This window comes from Diadema antillarum, unplaced genomic scaffold, assembly GCF_040938485.1.
Source record: "Diadema antillarum isolate AM-2024a unplaced genomic scaffold, OU_Dant_1.0 seq00002098_RagTag, whole genome shotgun sequence".
NCBI classification, from domain to species: domain Eukaryota; kingdom Metazoa; phylum Echinodermata; class Echinoidea; order Diadematoida; family Diadematidae; genus Diadema; species Diadema antillarum.
In genome coordinates this window covers 272,519-284,294 of record NW_027272742.1, presented here as the reverse complement: position 1 = coordinate 284,294, position 11,776 = coordinate 272,519, and the positions used below count along the sequence as shown (strand labels likewise).

General features: G+C 37.8%; 1 long non-coding RNA gene across 1 annotated transcript; it reads right to left on the bottom strand.

Annotated features, from left to right (window-relative positions):
- Nucleotides 1-7,505: 7,505 nt before the first annotated feature.
- Nucleotides 7,506-11,342, bottom strand: LOC139713924 (uncharacterized). The gene is made up of 3 exons (XR_011709661.1): nt 11,217-11,342; nt 8,983-9,087; nt 7,506-7,597 (listed from the first exon to the last, which is right to left on the bottom strand). It is a non-coding gene; the product is annotated as an uncharacterized lncRNA (long non-coding RNA).
- Between the last annotated feature and the right edge of the window lie 434 nt (nt 11,343-11,776).

Sequence of the window (11,776 nt, the reverse complement as noted above, 5' to 3'; positions counted from 1 at the left end):
TAAAAGTTCATTGACCCCTGCCTGTGACCTTTAACCTTGAGGTGACCTTCATACTTGGTAAAAGTAAAACTTTGTATGACCACTCTTCCCTCCAAGTTTGATTCAAATTGAAGCCCAGAGTACAGAGCTATTCAAGTTTTTATAGCATTACGGACAGACGACGGACGGACGGACGGACGCCGCAGGCGATCCGTTAGTTTCCCCTCATCTCCGGTGGGCTCGACAAAAACAGAGCATAAAAGTCGCCTTTATAGAGCATTTAAATCAAATTTCTAGGGGATTAAACATAGAAAAAAAATCACTGCGAAGGACTATGCTCATAACTTATGTATCATTGCATTTTACTGTAGGTACGGACAGAGCGAGCGAGTCACTCTCACTTTGCCATTCGTCTGAAATGTTTTCATTAAAAGCTAAAGCGTAATCGCGTTGTTCGAGCAATAAAAATTATTCTTATATTACTAGAAAGCATAGAAGGAAAGGAAAAATGTAGGATTTATTAAAAGTTATGTTTCACGGGGCACACTCGAGGCTACCATCTTGATATACACTAAATTTACTCATCTATATATTAGTGTATGCATAGATATGATAATGTATATTGTTCGTGTATTACAATTTTGACATTTCAGTTATGAACTTGTCAACTTTTAGACAAGAAAAGTGTCTTTATGTTCATTTTGGTCTTAAAATAATTGATTGATTATTTGTTGTTTGTTTGTGTGTTCTTTCTTTCTTTTTTTCTTTTTTTTTTTACTTGGCAGCCCAAGGAGGGGGTTTAACCCCCTAACCACCCATGTAAATCCGCCACTGTTTTATACACTGCCTAACTTAATTCGCGAAGTTAAAAATCACGAAGTTATAGGACCTTCCATTTATATATTATGTACACTAGCGATAGGCTTATAATTTCGCGTTTTTCCTAAGTAATAGTAAGTAATAGTAATATATAGTTGCCCAGCAACCTTCGAGCAAAATCGAGTGAGATCATGCAGTCCTAGTCCATGGGCCAGGCCAGATATTGGTACCACCTGAGGTAGCAAAACCTTTTTGGTGTCATTTTGTTTGTCGGGCATAGATATGCTTATCAAGTTATGATAGCATTTGCAAATGAGTAGCTTAGTTATAATAAATGAATTTTAAACCAATTTGGTCTCGTTGTATATCCCTATACTTCTGAATCGAGACTAACCGCTATACAAAGAAGAGCACTGTCTTCTGTATGTTCACAGGTGTTCTCTTGTAAACGCGGTGTGCTTAGTCTTTATTCAAGGCAGCGAAGGGAATATCCAAAGCTTATAATACAGTGTATATCCCTTTATCTAAAATCAACAACAACAACAACAACAAAGCAATTCCTCGTGAATTTTACCGTATTTTTCAATTATTTATCATTTTCCGGTGAAAACGCTACGGAGAAAACGCTAATACCACGCCAATGTCGCTTTATTTCCATCCAACAATGAAAGATAATGCAAAAACAATGTACCGGTACACGACAAATTATAATAAATAATGTTGTCAATGAACAGAGTGACTTTTGTTTAATACTGATGTATTTGTTGAGAGGGTAGTATAAAAACAGTATTGATAATCCCTTTTATTAGGAACTTTAGATATAATAACGGTACTCTGTTCTAGATAAAGACTAATCGCACCGCGTGACAGCTGTGGACATCATAACCCTTTGGATATTCCCTTCGCTGCCTTGAATCAAGACTAATCGCACCGCGTTTACAACAGAACACCTGTGGACATACGGAAGACAGTGCTCTTCTTTGTATAACGGTTAGTTTCGATTAAGAAGTATAGGGATATAAAAAAAGAGACCAAATTGGTTAAAAATTCATTTATTATGAAAGCTACTCATTTGCAAATGCTATCATAGCTTGATAAGCATTCTATGCCCGACAAACAAAATGACACCAAAAAGGTTTTACTACCTCAGGTGGTGCCAATAACCCATTTTTCGGGTCTTGGCCCATGGACTAATGGACCCAGTGGCGGATCCAGAGGGGGCGCACTCCCTTTTTTATTTTTTTTGTTAAAACAAAAGAAAAAAAAAACGGGGGGGGGGGGGCGTGTGCCCCCCTTTAATTTTGTAAAGGCTCTTTCCCTTATACGGAATTCCGGGATCCGTCCCCGTGGACCTAATAACGAATGGACTTTTAACGAATAACCACTTTGAAGTGCGAGATCCGCCGTCACCTGAATGAGGACTACAGGTGTCTCAAAATGATGATTGCATAATCATGCATCGTCACTGACAAAGGACCTGTTTCCCTAATCAGCTGCTGATTCCGCCCTTATTTCGCTGATAGTGCGCCTTTTCAGGCGTAAACGTACGTCTTTGAATAAATGGAATGATGAGTAGCAGCAAACGTCAGAACATGAAAAATTTCGTGTCATTTGCTTGGAAATTACAGACTCGCTCGCCATCGCTCACACATATACGGCCTTGCAAAATGGTAAGACATAAATATCCACTTCCCTTACTGTCTCTTTTTATTCTGGAAAAATCTGCGGAAAAGATGGAAAATGAGATTACAAATCATAATCAATTAGCTAAAAAGATAGTTTTTTCCTTAAAGTATACTCTGCATTTTGCTAATGACGATATCTGAGCGGCGATATATACTGTACATGCCATAACTGCAAATGCATTTTTCCTCATCTTCCGCGCATTCGGTTTATAGAGTTTTCAAAAGCTGCGTTATGTTTTGCTCTGGCTTGTCGGCGGCGGAGATCATATTTAGTAAGATCAAAGCAGGAAAGAATGTTTAAGAGAGAGTGATAGTAAGCCTGAATGTTCCACATGATGTCACCCATATAGAGTATCATGTCATGGCTCATTCACAAGCACACACGAGAACGAAAATGCACACCAATACACTGTAATAACATACATACTCTAACGCTATAACTACACCACAGGGCACTGCAAGCAATGTTGAAGGGAAATGAAACACATTTATAATATCAATATTATGTGGATTTAGTGCATACAGATGTGTGACGTTTGGAGGAAAATCGGACAATGCGTTCAGAAATTATGAACTCTTAAAGCTTCAGTACTGCCATTGTTGGAGAAGAATACAACTTTTTTCTTTTATATCACAGTGGGAAAATGATATAAAAAAGTATAAAGACAATTCAGTATAGTTGGATATTTGTATAACATAATGAAAGATTACTTGGCTTACCTCTTTCAGACGTCAGGGGAAATAAAAATAATCAACATTGATATGTCAGTAATGCATTGTAAGTGGAAGGAAAGTGTACTTTTTATAAAAGGTGAAACTTTGTGGAATTCTCTTTGTTTTAATTATAACGTTGTAAACTGTGACATCACAAATTGTTATACTGTAGTCATTTTCTCCAGCCATTCATAAGCTTTAAATGTATTGTCCAATTTTCTTTAACTGGTGTGTTCCACTAATATTACTGTGTTTTCTCAAACCACATAATATATTTGGGTTTCATTTTCCTTTAAGAGTGACTACTACTAGTGCGCATACAGATTTTAAGAGAAATCTTGTGATCAACTGTAACTCAAGCAATACAGATTTCTTTTTAGATTTAATCAGCTAATATTTGGTACATTTGATTTTAATTTCACTCAGATTTAATGATGTCCACTTTGATCAATACGAACATTATACATATCACATATGAATGCATAAGATACACAAAATGTATCATGCAGTGTACATGACTGTGTTTAGATTTCCAAAAGTTGCATATCACTATTCTTGTGGCACAAGTTGCACACACGAACATCAGACAAAATAACAAAAAATGTCTTTATTATTTTTTTTTTCAAATCAAGTCTTGTACCTATTAGCTTAAACCATCTTACACTTTGCGGAGCAAAGTAAACTTTTAAAAATTCAAAGCCCTTAAAAGCAAGTCTTCAGCAAAATACTTCAGCTTCACATGTCAATCATATCAAAGAGATGCACTCAGCTGTTTCATACATTGCCATTTTATTCACCTTCGATAACAAGGAAGAAAGGTCAATTTGATGTGGTTATCACGTTACATACTTAGTCACAGAGTTATATTATATATATTTTTTTCATTGTACAATATAAACCTATACATAGAATGAAATGTACATGTACACATATTTCAGTTTCAGTGAAAATAAACACTTTCCTAGAATATTCTGGACTGATTGGTGAAATGAAATGAGATGCAAATAAGGAGTCTCATTTTTATAGATATTAGATAGACATTATTCGAGCAGATGTTTTGGCTCAGAAGTCTGTGCAGCCAGGTACACGTTTGTACCTCTCCTATCAGGACATGTCGGGAGTACGCTCATCTGGATAAGGGATTTGGCCTGATATGAGAGACTCAATGTTTAACCCTAAAAAGGCCGGGGGGGGGGGGGGGGGGGTTGAATCAACCCCCCTCGACATTTTTCGCGACTACTCCACCGTGCGAACTTTTTCGACCGCGCCACTCGCTGACTTTTTACTTTCAAGTCTCGCGCATCTTTTGACACCATTTTCGCGAAAATCGTGCATACCGTTACGACGCTGCATAATGTTTTATACATGCCTGTCAGACCGAAAATGGCTCAAAAACATGATTTTGTGTATAAAGTCTATGCAAATGGAGTTTTCTCTTCTTATTCATAAAGATATGATTATTTTCACTTTCATAGGCTGAAACTAACTAATTTTAGCATAATTATGTTGAAATAGGTTCTGTCATAAATTTTGCGAAAAAAAATGACAAAACAAAAGGTCGAAAAACAAAGAAATACATAAGAAATTCATAAAACAATAAAATACATAAGAAATTGATTTTGATACCAAATTTTTTTAAAGTACATTGTTAGGAATGCTACAACGAATCTTTTCACCAAAAATTAGGATTCTAGAAGCTTTAATTTCTGATTTAGAGCAAAATGTATGATTTTATGCATATTAGCATAATCAATTATTATGAAGAAAATTTCCATTTCTTTTGATATAGCTTGGTAGATTACGCCACAGGTAATGCACGTGCCAAAATTTCATGCCGATTGAGCGATCAACGGCCGAGATCTCGGGGGGGGGGGGGGGGGGGGGGGGGGGGTTGAATCAACCCATCCCAGGCCACAGAACACCCAAAAAAGCCCGGCCTGGTTAGGGTTAATACATGCAGCTGCTTACCTAATGGTTATACGTAGCTACATTTACGTGTATCAATTTTGTGTGAACATGCCACGTTATTGTCAGCTAGTCTGCTTTCAGAATTCTCTGATAATTTGCTCAATGATTGATCGCTTGTACCGTGTGGGGTGCCCTGATTTAATGAAAAGTTTTCTGTCCATGTTTTTGCTGTGATATGGGGGGAGTCAATGTCTGAATGCATGTTATTTAGATGAAAATTTGTATGTTAATTATGTTGGAAATGAGATGTAATTCACAAGTGTTTGTGTAGGAAGTTGTTTGAGTTTGAAATTCCCCTTTCTCCCGTAATTATTAGACTGAACCCCCCCCCCAAAAAAAAAAAAAAAAAAAAAAAACCAAAACAAAAAACAAATCACAGTGAGATCTCGTCCAGATAATAGAGAGACCGGATAAAGGGAGGCTGGCAAGGAAAGGTTGGGTGACAGTTACCACAGTTTAAACGGTTCACACTCCAGTGATGATCGGCTGTTGTTCAAGACCCGATAGCAGGGGGAAAGGCGCGGGGAGTGTTTCGCCTGATTGAAGCATTCTTCACTGGCTGCCCATGGCGGTATCTATGAAAACTAACACTGGCGCACACGTGCTAGATAGAACTGCCTGTCTGCGAATATGTGTATCGAAGTGTACTCTCACTAATAATGCTCGACTCCAGTCAAGTTTCTTTGGTTGTATGTGCATAGAGATCAGAGATCGGTGATAAAGCTGTATACAATTCACAATGGGGATTCCAGAATATACTGTATACCAGTCAGGCCAACCTTCCCATTACATGGTATCCTCATGCTACCACGTCTTCAACTGCTTAAAGGAAATGGATCCACTGATTCAATCACCTGTTGCACACTCTGGGAACAATCTATTGCTTGCATCAATTCGGTGACACAAAATGTAGCATAACATTCCTAGCAGACCAAATCTACATGAAGGGGGGGGGGGGAGGGGAATTATTTGATCAACATTATTCACTAATAGTCTGCTACACGCATGTTGAGAGCAGAGTGAAAGTAAGACCACACTCTACGGGGTCTGAAAGAGCCATAATCAATCTGACATTTTCCAGTCATATTGATATCAAGGTGATTACTTATGATAATCATACTTTACAATGTTTGTACTTCTCTGGACTAAAAATGTTAAGAGCATACATAGGTTTGCCAGAGTGGGACTACATTCAAAATCATGGCAGGAATGATTGCACAATATGGTCGAACATCATCTTATGTAAATGATCGAGTTCTTTGAATCCTTTCTGCAATACTGTATTCAACAACAATCATGTACATAATATTTCTAAACTTCAATTTAAAACCTCTCACAGGATGTTGTATCTACACCAAAAGTACAAGAACTCTCTTTACAGACTGGTTAACAGATCAAGAGAGCGACTATTGGTACATGTATTGTACGTCATATGTAAAGCTAAAGTATTGGTACCATAATATCTTCAATTGAGTGACAACACCTTGTATCTCAATTTTTGGTGAAAGTCCTTATTATAATTTTTTTTTTTGTCTAATCATCAGACAATCTGTCAAGTGATGTCCTGTCCATAGCCTAGCTGTCTTATCCCAAACATGAAGCCACCATCGCATGTCAATGGAAAGGTGATCCCATTAATTTTGTCATCTTGCTTCGGCTGCCTTCTCGTTTCGCTCTCTTGAATGATTGACATATTTGAGATACAAGGTTTGATCACCCCAACAGCGACATGCTAGTGCTGCGAATTTCAGCAGTAATCAAAACTTGTTGACGTTATAGTCTGTCAATCATGATCTCATACTAAAACAATCCTTCATCTAATCCCTTCTCTTTCATATGTTTTACTCTCTGCAGCTGGAAGAGTATCTAACAAAGAATGTGCAAAGGAATGAGATTCTGCACTTATGAGGTACCAAACTGCTCCTGTGAATGACACAGAGTTGAATGTGGATGTCTGCGTAAATGGACTGGCTTTTGAACTTGACCAAGAACTGGTCTGGTCCAACTCATGCTGGCCATCAGAATCGATGGATTCTACCAAATTCCACATCTCTGAAAAATAACATAGAATGAAGAATTTCAGAAGTCAAGTCACAGAGCCATATGTTGTCCACCTGCTCTGAAGGAAAGCAAATTCAAAATGTCTCTTTCGGCATGGTTAATGAAAAGCATTCATCGCACCTCCGGCTGAATGAATGTCATATATATTTCATAATTACACTTGCAAATCATGTATCACATTCATTGTTCACTTTGTTCTCAAATGCCCCTTTTATTGGCTAGGTGAGTAAAGCTGTCAGAGGCTGCATGAGAGTTGAAATTTGTGGGTCTTGGACGTCCATTTTGGATTCAAACCATCGACAGGCTCCTCGATCGACTTTTCAGAGTAAAGTACGTCTCCCTTGGCACCCACAACAATCACGGTGCTTGTCCTGTTTAACAGAGCAGAAAAAATGAATGAGCAGTACATGTACTACAGCATGAGCTGGTATGAGGAAGGATATTACATTTTAGTAATCAGTCCACACTGTTTACTTCTTCAAGGACTCACAACAATACAGCTACAAATCTTGCGTTTTCTCTCTTTTTTGTCAAAGTTTAACCAACAATGACATTTGATCTCTCACACATTCCCCACATAAAGCCAGAGATATCAAAGCTAAGAAAACTGCCAAAAAACATCAAACACTGAAGATAATGGCATTTAACGGATGTTTTCAAATTGAAAATTTGATATCTCATCAACTTAGTGCTTGGATTTCAAAGGCTAAGAATATGTCGAAGTTAAGTATGCTGCACATCACTGTGGCATGTTGACTTGGCCATATTTCATTTATAATAGTATGCTCAATTACCTGCATGCTTGACTATTTTATATGTTAATTTCATGGTTGAACTGGCAGCTAGCTTTCTTTTTGCAATGTTCACTGTTGTTACAATAGCTAATGTAGAATTTATATTTGAAATAACTGGAGCAAATAGTACAATGCATATAAATGGCAAGCTTGAAGTTTGAACACCTATTCAGTACATTCACTGACAACATTGAAAATTATTAAGTGTTTGGCGACGCAAAGTCATTTTCAAAGTGAACGATTATCATACACGGTACATGAACTGAAATCACATAGTGACAGTGGCAGAATACAGTATACTGTCTAGTGGAATAGAATACAGAACATTTACAGATCTATGCAAACCCAGAGAAGAAACCATCTTTTATGTTTTACATTTTGCACATTGATTCCAATGTCATTGCACTTCTGTGAATGAGACCAAACAGGACAAAGGTCATTTCATAAACATTTGTTGAAACATTCTAGTAACTTTCCGACAGTTAAAGGAAAGGACAGCAGAAATACAACATCTACTGTATATGCCATATATCTAGCGAGTCTAAATTTTCGTAAATCGGAACTTCCCGATGATTTTGCAAGTGGTTAATTCGCGATCGCATACTTCACATTCATAGCATAATCAGTGTAAATATCTTCGCGTGTATTTAATTTCGTGGATAGCACCTGACTCACGAAATTTGCAAAAATGAAAACCTCACGAAATATTCGCCGTATAATACCTTGATAGTGACCTTCCTGCTGTCAGATCAAACCAACATGTGTCTTATAAAAACCATCAGTTTATGATTAACCTAAGTAAGACAATCGATGAGAGACTAAATCAGTGTACGGCATGCTCAGACTCCCGCCCCGAACTGAACCCCACTTCCCTCTCATTATGTAATCAATCTCCCCTGGTTTCCTGCACATATCTTCATGAAGTTGTGGGTCTCCAAATTCCTTCCAAGTGACAAACTGACCTTGTGCCATAGAATGGAGACTTGACATGGAGCATTTGTGGAAGGACAGCCCTCATTTCCTCAATGGTCATGCCAGGCTTGTAAGAGAATTCCTCCCCATTCAACCTGCACAGAAAAAACCAAAAACCAAAACGAAAATAAAAACCAACTTTGTTGGAGAACAAATGCCAAATACAGGGGAAACTCGGTATAACGAACACTGCTATAACGAGATATCGGTTATAACGAGGAAATTTTCTCGGTCCCAAATTTCCTTCCACACAAGTCTATGTAAAATGCTACTCTTATAGCGAGATCGGCTATAACGAGATAACTGCTATAACGAGATAAATTTTGTGACTTCCAAACAAAGAAAAACATAGTAAATCAAACCTGCTATAGCGAGGTAAAGCAAAATGCCTTCGGTAAAGCTTTACTTCGCCTGTGCTATCATCTTCCGAGATTGTAAAGCTTGAAGCGCCAAAAACTGTCTTGTACACACATAATCATTTTCTTCAGTGCACTCCAGCTAGCACTGCATGTACGTGTGAAGTGTGTGTGTGCACGCACACTGATACATGCAGAAAATGTGGTGGGACGGCCATATGTATACATGACATCATCATGACGTTTAGCAGGTGTGAGGCAATCTGATGCTGCGATTGGCCTTCTACTGAGGGAATTCCCCGTCTTCACACACACACGCAGTCATAATGTACATACAGAATGTGTCACATACACACACAGCATTGTGCAGACCATATTCAAGCTTTCCACACAACACACACCCATACGATAACCACATACCAATCCACAGACGATCTTGATACAATCGCAAGCTATATAAATTTACAAATTCAAACATCTACAATTAATAAGAAACACATTCTTGATATTGGATTTCCTTGGCGAAAAACATCTTCTTACCCATTAAGGTGAGTAATTCCCTCACACACAATATCAAGTTATCAGTATTGATTGAAATATGATGGGTAGTCCCACATGTGCAAATTAATGTCTTTATTTTATGCCTTCTTTTATGCCTACTGATATAACGAGATATCGGCTATAACGAGGAAAATGACTCGGTCCCGACCATCTCGTTATATCGAGTTTTCACTGTACAAGGAACAACACAAATTTTACCATGGTCACTTTTGCCCAAACCCTTGTAGGAACTCTTTCTACATGTATCTTTCACTACATAGCTAAGGATAGTTACCACAGAAATATAGCTAAATCAGATTCAATCAATTCAAAATTTCAATTTGCACATTTTTGTTGTTGTTGTAACTATTAATTCTGAGTACGGGACGATCACATGCAAATGAAAGCAATCTGTACAGTTTTCTTTAGATTTATTTATATGCAAACTATCAACCTGTAAATCACATATCAGTAACGATATTATATAAATGGTTTCAAAATACCCACATGTAAATGACACACTGAGAACGTGCTTATACTTGTGGAATAACTCCATAGAAGCATACAATTTGATTATTCATTCAATGACTAAAGTAATGGTTCCTTTTTTTTTTGAGGGGGCATATCTATCATATTCGTTAAAGTGCTCAAGGCATCAATGGACACAGACCAGATGAATTTTGTTTGCATGGTTCATTCCTTTCTACAGAGGTAAGCTTTGATGGAAATGTGAAAGAGTTGTTGCAAGAACTGTCAACTTTCGATGACCAGTGGTTAGCTTGTTGCAAAAAAAGAAAAAAAATGTGCTAGGCAGAAAGTGCTCTCATGGCAGACCACTCATTAAAGGGGCATTCCAGACGATTTTCATAATTTCACATCATGTAGTACATAAATCAACAGCTCCATGTATAGAATTGTGGAATTTATTGTGGTTCTTGAGCAGAGAAATAATACTTTGAAAAACCTTTTACAAATTACACTGAACAGGGATGATGACAAAGAAGGCTCGCGAAATATAGCAGTGTAATTTCATTACAATACCGCTTGCTTGCGAGTTCACCTGTGTATAATCTATGCGTGCCTTCTTATTTTGTTCTGCTTCCTTGAGCCCCAACTAATGGATTCTCATGGAGACCCTGCCATGTCATCATCCTTGTTCATTGCAATTTCTTATAAATTTTGAAAACATTCGTATTCTTTGTCCCAACTATCATAAATTTTTCAACTCTGTCCACAGTACAATTGATTTATATTTGTTTAAATTTTGAAAATCTGAAAATCATCCGGAGGTCTCCTTTAAATTTGGAGTACTTCATGAGGGAACTCACAGCGTGGTTTGTCGGAGAGCCTGGTGAAGTCTCTCTGCCACATCCTCAGCATCACCCTCAGATGAGTTTGCCAAGAAGTCCTCCAGGCTGCCTTTGAGGTGGCTCGCCTTGGGCCACGGCTTTTCGATGGTGGAGTTAGAGACGCCATACACGCCTACGTAGGAAAAAAAGCCAGCACATTGTTTTGGCCCTCAACAAGGACTAAAGGAAAGGATGCTTTATGAATAATCCTCATCATCATTATGTGATCATGCACTGCAAAAGACCATTTTTTTTTTAATAGTGAAGGACAGATTCTGAAATAGCAGACTGTAAGTTTCAAATGCTATACAATTCAGTACTCTCCTAGCCGATTGGCGATTGTAGTAAAGCATGTCATGAGTCTGATTCTTCCAAGTTTAGCACTTTGATGGTTTTGTGTGTGAACAATAGACAGAACTTGGACAAAAGAGATTCCCGACATCCTCTACAAAATTCCTCATTTCTCTTTGACCACTAAAGTAAATCGAATGGGGTTTTCTGTAAGACGTGGGCAATGAGTTATAGTTTCGTAGCCTGAA